The sequence below is a fragment of the Diceros bicornis genome, chromosome 34 (assembly GCF_020826845.1).
Source record: "Diceros bicornis minor isolate mBicDic1 chromosome 34, mDicBic1.mat.cur, whole genome shotgun sequence".
Classification (NCBI taxonomy): domain Eukaryota; kingdom Metazoa; phylum Chordata; class Mammalia; order Perissodactyla; family Rhinocerotidae; genus Diceros; species Diceros bicornis.
In genome coordinates, this window is record NC_080773.1 from 32407281 (window position 1) to 32419301 (window position 12021).

Here is a 12021-nt window from a genome sequence, read left to right on the forward strand (position 1 = left end):
GCAGGGCAGCAGGATCCTGCATCTTCGCTGAAACATCTCCAGGGCCTGGATGACCACTGTCCATGGTGAGGACCCCACAGGGATGTGCTGATGGGCAGGCTGAGGATGAAGGAGACCCCATGGGGGAGGATCTGAGAGGGAAGGACGTGCCCTGGGTCACCCTCATCTGGAAGGGGTTTCTCAGGAAGACACCACTTCTATTTTCTCATCCAACCTGGAAACAAGGGCCAGACCCTGTGGAGAGGCAGTTTCCCTTCTTGTGGGGCTACTGATGTGACAACCCCTTGATGAGACAACGAGTCTCCAGGTGGCCACACCCTTTGCATCTATCTGTCCTGCTGGGCACCGTGGTCTCCTCCATCTGCACAGCCGGGCATACAAGGAAGAGATGCCATGACCCCCACCCTCATGGCCCTGCTCTGCCTCAGTGAGACTTGAGGAGGAACAGGGGAGGCCCTAGTCTGGGAGGGACCACACCCCACAGCCAGACCCCAGTCTGTCAGGAGACCCCAGGACTCAGGAGGGTCGTGAGGAGGAGAGGTTCTGCTTCAGCTTCCTGGGTAAGTCTCATAGGGAGCTCTCTTCTGGGGCTGAGTATGGGCCTGAGATTCCTCACGCAGGCAGGTGAGTCTGTCCCCACATGTCCCGGGTCCCACCTCCTCACTGGGGATGATGGGCCTCCTCCAGGCATCTTGGGACAGAGAACAGCAGTCCTGGGCTGAGGGATGTGCAGCTGTGAGTAGGGAATTTCTTGTGACCCAGCGTCTGACTTCCTTCCAGGGACCCTCCCCAAACCCACCGTCTGCGTTGAGCCAGGATCTGTGATTGCTGGGAGGAGGCTCGTGACAATCTGGTGTCAGGGGACCCCGGAGGCCCAAGAGGACTGTCTCAATAAAGAGTGAAATTCGTTCACCTGGAACATACAGAACCAACTGGAGCCCGAGGACAAGGCCGAGTTCTCCATCACAGACATGACAAAGCAATATGCAGGGAGATATCACTGTTACTATCTCAGCCACACTGGCTGGTCAGAGCACAACAACCCCCTGGAGCTGGTGGTGACAGGTGAGAGGACACTCAGGGTTTCCAGTCTCAGGTCTGCCCTCAAGAAGGGGATTGGCTCTCAGAGGCGTGTCTCGTCTCACCGCCCAGCCCTGGGGCACATGAGGGAGGTGTGAGCCCCGTTTAATACGCTGCCTCCTCCTCTCCTAGGAACCTACAGCAAACCCACCCTCTCACCCTGCCAAGCCCTGTGGTGCCCTCAGGAGGGACCATGACCCTCCAGTGTGGCTCATGGCTGGGATTCAGCAGGTTCATTCTGACTAAGGAAGGAGAACACAAGCCCTCCTGGATCCTGGACTCACAGTGACACCCCAATGGGCAGTTTCAATCCTTGTCCCTGTGGACCCTGTGACCCTGAGCCACAGATGGGCATTCATATGCTATCGTTGTTGCAGAAACAAATCCCAGATGTTGTCACACCCCAGTGACAATTGGAGCTCATGGTCCCAGGTTAGGAAGTCCCTTTCTTGATCATGAATGTCTTAGGGCTTGAGACAAGTCCTCAACGGATCCTCTGGTGGGATGATGAGGTGACTGGATCCCAAGGATTCTGAGGCCAGAGACAGAGAGAGTGAGATGCAGTGAGAGCTGGAGACTCAGGAAGAGAGAAGGGTCTTCATGTCGCTCCCCTGAGGCTCCTTCTCCCCTATCAGGAATCAGCTGAAATGTCATCTCCAAGGGTGACCTTCATCTGTTTACACATGGTCCTTGACCATGAATGTCTTAGGGCCTGAGTTAAGTCCTCAGGGGAGCCCCTGGTGGGATGATGATATGTACACAGCTTGGAACAGTCCTGCCTCCCCCTTACCTATTAAATTCTCCTTCTCTCTTTGTATATATGCACATGTACACATATGTATAGTTACCTTACATATACCTAGAATTTTACTTGTATATCACTTATTTATATAAAGATGTGTACACATATACCATAAGCATAAACATAAATATATATATAACACTCAGGTTAAAATATTTATCCATCTAATTAATATATTTAATCTGGTGTGGGTTTACATGTTTGCTACATTTAGTGAACCACATTCACACTCCAGAAGATCAGAAACACTGTCTTAATTAATTATTGACTTAACACCACTATTTGGAAAAATATAGGCACATATGTATATTTTTATGTGTACACATATGTATATGTTTGTATGTATATGTATTTAAGAATATACACAAATATAATAAACCCACTCTCACATGCATATATATACCCCATTGTAGGGATCCGCAACCACATGAAGAATTATTAATGAGAGATTAAATGGATGATGAAACACCCAGTGAACTGGCTGAGCTAGAGTGAAAACGGGGCAGCCCCAGATTTAACTCCTTTGTGCTGCCGATATCAGAAGCCCATGATGACCAACCTCTGGTCCTTGCCCTGGGTGGACATCCAGGGATCCTGGGGTGATTTTGGTCTGCAGTGACCTCCTGAACTCTTTGGCCACAATTTCTAGCCTCTCATCCCCAAGACTACACATTGGAGAATCTCATCCGCATGGGCACGGCTGTCTTGATCCTGTTGGTCCTTGGGGTGTTGCTGATTCAGGCTCGTCACAGCCAGAGGAGGACGCAAGACGTAGACAGGATGTAAACACAAGAGGGAACACTGCACCACTCAGAGTGGGAGAGCCTTGGAACAAATCTGATGATCCCAGGAGGTTGAAAGAAAATCTGGACCATAAGTCTGAGGATCTGTCTGCTGAGAATGTCGAGGTGATTAAACCTGGTTTAGGGTCCTGCCCCATGGCTTAGAGGTTAAGTGCATGCGCTCCGCTGCTGGCGGCCCAGGTTCAGATCTCCGGCGTGCACCGACGCACCGCTTCTCTGGCCGCATGGCCACGTCCCACATACAGCAACTAGAAGGATGTGCAGCTATGACATACAACTATCTACTGGGGCTTTGGGGTAAAAATTGAATAAATAAAATTAAAAAAAAACGAAAAAAAAAAACCTGATTTAGATGCAGGAAAATGTCTGGAGTGCTCCCTCTACAAGACTCTTCAGCCATTAAGTGTGTGTTTTCTCTCCGTACCATTGTTGGCTTTTTTTGACTGGCTCCCCCTTTTTTCTCACCCCTCTGACATGAGGGTCCATCCCACGTGGCTGATTTGGGTCCACATGTAAAACTGATGTTCTCATCCACTTTTACCTTATATAATTTTCTTTATTTCTAATAACGATATAACCAGATGTACATTGTTGAGTCTCCATTGCTTCAGTTCACAGGACTTAACTTGATTTCGATAACTGAGTAAATGGGAAAAAACGAGATTCTAGTCTATAAAAGATAAATCCAAAATGATGCCTACCGCCTTCTCTGGACCCCATAATCCTTTCTCTCTTCATCAGATGCCACCTGTGTTGCTTCCCCAAAAATGGCATCACTTGGAATCAACACATTGGTGTTTGAAGGGAGAGCCTAGTGGTGTGCTGCCCTGAGTAGTGGCATTTGCCAGTTTCTGTCACATAAATCCTCCCTTCAAGGCCAACAACAAGGTGCACATGTGACTTCACTGAATGCAGATTTGGGAGGAGATGAACAGAATCATCCTCACAATGTGCAAGAGCCGTCTGCAGCACACCTCCATATCAACTCCAGTAGACTTGTATTTCATGATCTTTTAGAGACAGTACGGTTCACTTAGACTTCCAACACATTACTGAGGGGAGTAAAAATTACTTCAACAAATTTGGGGAATATATTGGAATTATCTAGTTAAAAGTAAGAGACACAAAGCTATGACCAGAAAGTTTATATCCTATAGGCAATTGTGTATGTAAGAACAAGGTAACACTCACAATAACATTGATAGGAGAGGCTCTTATTTAGAAAACATTCATAAAACACAAAAAATACATAAATTAAAATAAGAAAGATGAGTGGCATAGCTCCACCATGGAATGTCATATGGCACTGCAATCTCGCGGATTAAATCTACAAAGAGCAATGTATACAGATTTTCAAACATGGGGATGAGGGAATGAAAGATTGTCAAAAGGAGACAAACAGGGAGATTTCATTACATAAAGTTCAGAAAGAGACATCACTTTTCATTTATGTTGGCATACCTAAGATAAACCCAATAAATAAAAGAAGGGCAAGAACCCCAAGTAATCCATCCAGTGGTTAAATATAATGCAACATTGAAGGGCTTATTCAAAATGGAAAACACAGGGACTGCTGGAAAGCAGGTGATGTTCTTCTTGACCTTCATCTGGTAATTCATGAATCCAGTTGTCATACTGGTAAACAGTGCATTTCTATTTTGTAACCTATCTTTATTTCTCATACAATTGAGTGAGCTGGGACTGAAGTAAGGGGTGAAATCCACAGCCTGAACTAGGCATTGAACTTCCAATAAAGTAGCTGTTGATGTGTTAGATACTAAATATGTTACATAGTGGCAATGTGGTTTCCTCAAAACATGACCACCACCTGCCCGATTAGCTTCACAAAGTCCAGTCAAACAATGGGTCCCTGGCTGGTGGAGAAATTAGGCATCAGAAGAACAACATCATGTCCCATATTGCTTGACATGCAATTGAAAAATTTAAATGGCCATTGGAATTTCTGAGTCCATTTTGTTCAAACAATCTGAATCAGGATGGAAGCCATGACTATGGACTTGGGGTTATTTCAGAGAGGAGGACAACCTCGTCATTTCCTGCTTTAGGGATCACATGGGGATTTGTTCTAGATTGAACAATACTCACGTGGCCTGGTCTCTTCTCAGACCTCAGTGAGGGGGAATCAGGGAAAGGCAGCTGTGTGCAGAAGGTGCCAGATGTTGGGGTCAGGCTTGTTTTGATTCCATTCTCAGATGGGAACTCACTGGATGCTTGACCTTGAAAAACAGACACAGTATCGCTAACACTTGGTGTCTTTGACAAATGGTGTTGGATAACTGAATGCAAAAAGAAAACATGCATAAGAATGTAGTTGGACTCTCATCACATACCAGACAACAAAATGACCTCATAACGGATCATGTAACAGCTAATACTATAAAACTCAGAAGAAAACATAAGGGTAAATCTTCATGAACTTGGCGTTCCAATGTTTTCTTAGAAAGAACATCAAAAGTACAATAAATCAAAAAGAAAAAAATAGATACATCAAACCTCATCAAAATTAAAAATATGTGTGAATCAAAGGACACTATGGAGAAAATGAAAAGAAAACGTACATATGGAGAAAATGTTTGAAAACTATATATCTGATAATGGTCTGGTCCAGAATATGTATCAAATTCATACAACTCAATCACAAAAAAAAATCCAATTTTAAAAAATGGTCAAGTGTTTTGAGTAGACATTTCTACAGAAATGATATACTGCAAAGATGACATAATTCTATGAAACGACAGCAAGTACAGGGAAAGATGCTCACCTTCATTGGTCATTAGGGAAATAGAAAATAAAACGACAATGACGGACATCAGCAAGATGGTGGGATAGGAAGGTCCAGCACTCATCGCCCACAGAAACCGTGATTTAACCACCATCCACAGATGCAAATATCTTTATGAAAGCTCTGGAGTCCAGGTGTGAGGTCTCAGCACGCTGGTAGAGCACACAATCTGAAAACAACCTCATTGAAAAGGGTAGAGAGAACAGCTTCACTCCCCCTGCACCCCCTTCCCACAAGCTGGCTCAGCTCAGTACACAGAGACCTCTCCACACGCGATTTCTCCTGAGGGGGAGAGAACAATGTGAGCGTCTCTTCTGCAGCCTTTCCAGGAGCTGCGTGAGAGCCTGCTTCTGTCCTGCTGGGGGAATCAGCACGGCTGGTTCCTCGGGGCAGCTAAGAACAAAGAAATGGAGAGGAGTTCACAGCAGATAAGGTGGGATCTCAACCCACCCACAGATGCTGCCCGCAGCCCACACACGGACCCTGCAGCTGGTGTGGAGGTTCCTCAGAAAACTGAAAATAGAACTACCATATGATCCAGAAATGCCACACTGGGGATACATCCAAAGGAAATGAAATCAGAATCTCAAAGAGATGTCTGCACCCCATGTTCATTGCAGCATTATTCACGGTAGCCAAGATAGAGGAACGACATGGGTGTCCATCAATGGATGAATGGATTAAAATATGTGCTGTATACATTTATATATGCAATGAGATATTATTCAGCATTAAAAAAGAAGAAAATTCTGCCATTTGTGACAACATGGGTGAACGTGGCAGACATTATGTTAAGTGAAATGAGCCAGACACAGAAAGACAAATACTGATGATTTCACTTACATAAAGGAAAAGAGAAGGCTGAGCTAGTAGTAACAAAGAGTAGAATGGTGGCTACCAGAGGCTGGGGGATGGGGAAAAAGAAGAGATACTGACCAAACATTACAAACTCTCAGTCACAGGATGAATAAGTTCTGGAGTCCTAATGTACAGTGTGGTGACTATAGTTAATAATAATGTGTTATGTACTTAAAATATACTAACAAGTCTCAAGTGTTCTCACCACGCACACATGAATTTTAACTATTTGGGGGGATGGATGTGTGAATTAGCTCGAGCATGGTGATATTTTCAAAATGCACACACACATCAAAGCATCAATATGCACACCTAAAATATGTACAATTCCTGTTGGTCAATTTTACCCCTATAAAGCTGAGGAGAAAAGAAAGAAAGCTTCTAGTTAACTGCTTTCTTTCTTTTACAGAAGTAAAGAATTTGCAGCTAGTAAGAGGTCCAAAAAATATTAGTCACAGATATATTGGCTATTCCTTCTGCAAAGAGTTTCATAATATTAAAATTTATATATTAGCTGGAGAAGGGAATATTGCATGTCATAAACAGAATAACTATGACTTACAAAATGCAGCATGATCTTCAAAATTTTTACGGGACTGTAGAGTTTAGGAAAACTAAATGTGATACTTTAGACATAAGGTGTGTTCAGTGATGTGGCTCAACTCAGACCCTCAGCACCCACCACCCTTAGGCTGAGAAGAAGTTGATCATCTTCAGGTGTGACAGACACCTTGTGGACTGTACAAACTGTGGTGTGGGGACCCTGCCCACCACATCCTATGAATTTGTCGGCTTTGTTCAGCATCTGCCTCATGTCAAACAGAAGCAGCACCATGTCTCCCAAATTCTTTATCCTTCTAGGCCTTGGTGAGTCCTGGACGGGAAGGGAGAAGAGAGTCATGGTGGAAATCTGGGCTTCTCATGGCACATGACCAGGTTCTGTGGATGGGAGGCATCAAAGCCTGGAATCCATTGGGGATAAATCATCTCTGATGTGGTTTCCTTCCAGGATTCTATCTGAGCCAGAGTATCTAGGCACTCGCGGGTGAGTCCTCCCCATTCCCTCATTACTGTGTGGACACAAAACAGTATGTTTTACCCAGGGAGGGGGAGCAGACGAGTAGGGGCTGATGGGGATGAAACTGAGGGACCTATACTGAGACTTCTGGAAATACAAGGAGAGAGGCATGCCCTGTGGATCCTAGGGTCTTATCTTGTCCTGGATACTCTACCTACACACTCCCCAGAGGCTAACCTAGCTCTGTATTCACCTGAAGGATGCTGTAAATTTCTGAAACAGGGGTCGAGGGAGATGCATGTCATCTCTATAATGAGATGGAGACAAAATTCTGGACCCACAGAGCCCTCCTAGGACCAGGACCCCACAGGCCATCTCCACCTGTCCTTGAAATTAGGATCTGCAGGGCCTCCCACTAGACTTACCTCAGGGGAAGTGACTGGTCAGTAGTCAAGGCCACCTGGACCTCGGGACACACTCTGATGTAGGAGAGCTTAACAAAAGATCAGGGTTCCCATTTCACCTCATTTTCATCAACTAGAACTTTCTCCATTTTCCCGTGTATAACTTTTGTCATTATTGTGTTTTAAGAGAAACTTTATTCAAGTTTTGATTAACATTCTTACACAGGCAACAAAATCAGGAATATTTACAAGTGGGTGTAGACTGGAATATTATTCAGCCATAAAAAAATAAGGAAATCCTGCCATTCATGACAACATGGGTGGATATTGTGGGCATTATGCTAAGTGAGATGTCAGACAGAAAGACAAATACTGTATGATTTCGCTTATATGTGGAATCTAAAGGAAAAAAAAATGAACTCATAGAAAAAGAGATTAGATTTGTGTTAATCAAAGGCAGAGTTTGTGGGGAGGGAAAATTGGACGAAGAGGGCCAAAAGACACAAACCTCAGTTTGTAAGATAAGTGAGTACTGGGGATGAAATGTACAATGTGACGGCTATAGTTTGCACTGCTGTTTGTGTCTCTGAAAGTTGTTAAGAGAGCAGAATCAAAGAGTTCTCAGTACAGGGAAAAATGTTCTCTCTTTTTTTGTATCTATACAAGAAAATGGATGTTAATTAAACTTACTGTAGTGATCATTTCACAAGATATGTAAGCCAAGTCATTGTGTTGTACACCATAAACTTACACACGCTGTATGTCAATTATATCTCTATAAAGTTGGATGTATAGGTCAGAAGATTGATTAACTTATTGATTGATTAATGAGTAAGTCAGTAAATACATACATACATACACACATACATATAAATTGTAGCACTACCACTTCCTGAATGGGTTGATGATCTTTAGCAGGCTACTTTCCCTCTTGTTCATGTATATATATGTATATATATCACTGTCTTCAAACAGGAGCTCTGATGAGGACCATTCTTGTGAGTTCTGAACAGTCTCCACAGTTTGAAGTGGAGAGCGACACCCAGCATCAAAGAGTTCTCTGATGAGACAGAGATGACTCAAACGGTTCACCCCAAGGTGACAGAGAGAGAGGTCCTGCTTCTTATAGAAACTAGCATGTCAGTCAGGGGGCTGTTTGTGAGAAGTGAAACCCACAATCCTCATCCAAGAGAAAGAGCTGCGGTTTCCTGGGGGAGCAGAAGCGTATTGTACCAAACTCCCCAGACCCCTCAGTACTCACCACCCCTCGGTTCACCATGACTCTGAGGGCACCATTGATGTCTCCAGTCAATCAAGGCAGGGAGGGAAGGTCGCCCTCACTTCCTCATATCTGACACCGATTAGCCAATCACCCAATAAAAACCATTCATCCTCCAGAATCCCCCTGGCCCCTGCTGTCCTCCCCATCCACAGAGTCCAGCCCACAGCCCACACCCTGACACAGCTGGCCTGTGTAATCACATCCACCACTTTCCTGGTTTCTGAGCTGCAGGCCCACACTCCCTTCTCCAGTTCACCCCCACATGTCAGTCTTTCTAACATCCATTTCAGAGTCTGTCCCTTCCCTGCCCAAAATCCTTCCATTGTCCTCACTGTCTTCAGGGTAAACTCCAAACTATTATCTCTGAACTCAAGGCTGTTCATGATCAGTCAAGATGTGACCCTCCACCCTCAGCTCTCAGTTCTCCTTCCCCACAAACCAGACAGTGCAGTCACACCAGAAATACACACACACACAGTGAGACAATGGGCCATTTAACACTTCTCTGCTTTCCTGTATCAGCTCTCCTGCAGAACTTGGACCCAGCAAATTCCTTCCCAACTCCCAGTCAAAAATAGACGTAGACGTAAACTTAAACCATGTATCATTTCTATCCTCTGTTAATCTGTTTATGTCTCATTAAGGGTTGTGTGAGTTTCATATGAGAAATCCACATAAATCGTTTACAATACTGGTTGACAAAGCAGTATTGGAATAATTGGGTTTCAACTATTGTTCTCTCGTTCTTTTTATTCATTTGCTACGTAGGAGGAAATATTACCTTCATAAAAATTTCTTATCGTCAGTCCTTTGCTCTACATTCCATTTTTCTTTAAAATAGAATCTAATGTCCTCACATGGTGGATAGCACCCTGCGTTACCAGCCACCACCTTTCCCTCTCTTCCTCCCTTTCAGACATTTTCCATGTCTCTAGAGTTCTCTAGAATGTTCTTTCATCTCTAGAGAGTTCTCACAGTTGTCCCATGCCATAGGTGTCCCCCTCCTCAAACAGCTATTCACTCAACCATTTACTAGCCTTGGTCTCCAGCTCTTCTCATATTTCTCCATATTTCTCCTTCATAAATAAATTAAGTGCAATATTAGTCTTGGAATGTCCATATTCTGTTAATCTGAACTCTCACAATATGCAAATGCATTTACTTGGATCACTAATATATTTCTGGTGTCTGGCACCAATACTTTGTACATAGTACTGTGCTCAATAATACTTGTTTATGGACTGGCCAAAGGCAGAAAGCAAATTCCACTCGTGGAGGTGCTGGGGAAATAAGTGGTGTGTCCTATTTAGAGCCAGCCTGTGAGAGGCCAGCTCAGGACAGAAATCTGGGCCCCACCCTCCCTGAGCTGGATTCAGCCCAGGAAGAAAGAGTCCTAGGAACGAGGTGGGACCTGAGCTCTGGGCTGAGACGTCTCCAGAGGGCCTGGAGTCCTCTTGAGCCCCTGCCCTGGAGAAAAGCAGAGCCAGGCCTAGGGAGAGGCCATCCATTCCTGTGGGTCTACAGCTGTGGGAACCGGAATGGGTGGCAGCAGCCCCTGACTTACCACATAGTGTGCATCTGTCTGTCCCTCGGGACCCGTGGTCTCCTCCATCTGCACAGCGGGAGTGCTCAGATCAGGACCCATGACTTCCATCCTTTCTGGTCTTCTCTGCCTTAGTCAGTTGTGGAAAGTGGGAAGGGGGGCAGCAGCAGGGGGTGGGGAAACTCCACACCCCCTTGTTCTTGGGGAACCTCAGGGCTCTGGCAGCTTGAGTGGACTGGGGCCCTAACATGAAGAGAATCAGCTCAGACACCCGGGTGCAGATCTCTCACAGGGAGTCTCTTCCAGGGCTGAGTCTGGTTGCAAGGACCCGAGTGCAGGCAAGTGAGTCCTCCCCAGGCTGCCATGTCCCCACCTCTTTCTTCAGCCCCTGAGCCCTCAGGAGCGAGATCAGTGATTCTAGGATGATGCTGATAAAACCAAAACGGGCTGTGTTCTGAGCTGCAGAATGAGATGTGGGGAAGGTATTGTGAGCCAGCCTCTGATTTCCTTCCAGGGACCCTCCCCAAACCCACGATCTGGGCTGAGGCAAGCTCTGTGGTCCCCTGGGGAAGGCCTGGGACCATCTTGTGTCAGGGGACCCTGGGGGCCCAGGAGTACCATCTGGATAAAGTGCAAGCCTATCCTCCTGACACAGACAGAACCCATTGAGCCTGAGGACAAGGCCAGGTTCTCCATCCCACATGCGAGAGACATCTATGCAGGACATATCACTGTTACTATCGAAGATCCACATATTGGTCAGAGCACAGTGACCCCCTGGAGCTGGTGGTGACAGGTGAGAGGACACTCAGGGATCCCAGCCTCAGGCTCTGCCTTCAGGAAGGGGGTCTGCTCTCAGGGGTGTCTCCCTCTCACAGCCCAGCCCTGGGGGATACGAGGGAGGTATGAGCCCCATTTAACACTCTGCCTCCTCCTCTCCTAAGATTGTACAGCAAACCCACACTCTCACCCCTTCCGAGACCTGTGGTGACCTCAGGAGGAAATATGACCCTCCAGTGTGGCTCATGGCAGGGATTTGATAGGTTCTCCTGGACCCTGGACTCACAGAAACACTTCAACGGACATTTCACACCCTGTTCCCTGTGGGCACGCTGACCCCCAGCCAAAGATGGACGTTCAGATGCTATGGCTGTTACAGGAGCAAACCCCGGTATTGGTCGGACCCCAGTGACTCCCTCGAGATCTTGGTGTCCGGTGAGGAGGTCCCATCCTTGCTTTACATATATTTTGAGGCACCAGACAAGTTATTGGGGAGTTTGCTCCCAGGGAAGCCCCAGGGAGAGGATGGGGTGAAGGGAGCAGGGGGTTCCTGGGCCAGAAACACAGAAGGTGAGAGACAGTGAGACCTGGGGTCCAGGATGGAGAAGGACAAAGTTATGGGAGGAATCAGCTCCTGCAATCCACTGG

General features: G+C 45.9%; 1 pseudogene; it reads left to right on the top strand.

The window, feature by feature from the left end:
- Positions 1-596: 596 nt before the first annotated feature.
- The window catches only part of LOC131397707 (leukocyte immunoglobulin-like receptor subfamily B member 3), a 40620-nt pseudogene continuing 29195 nt past the window's right edge, over positions 597-12021 (top strand).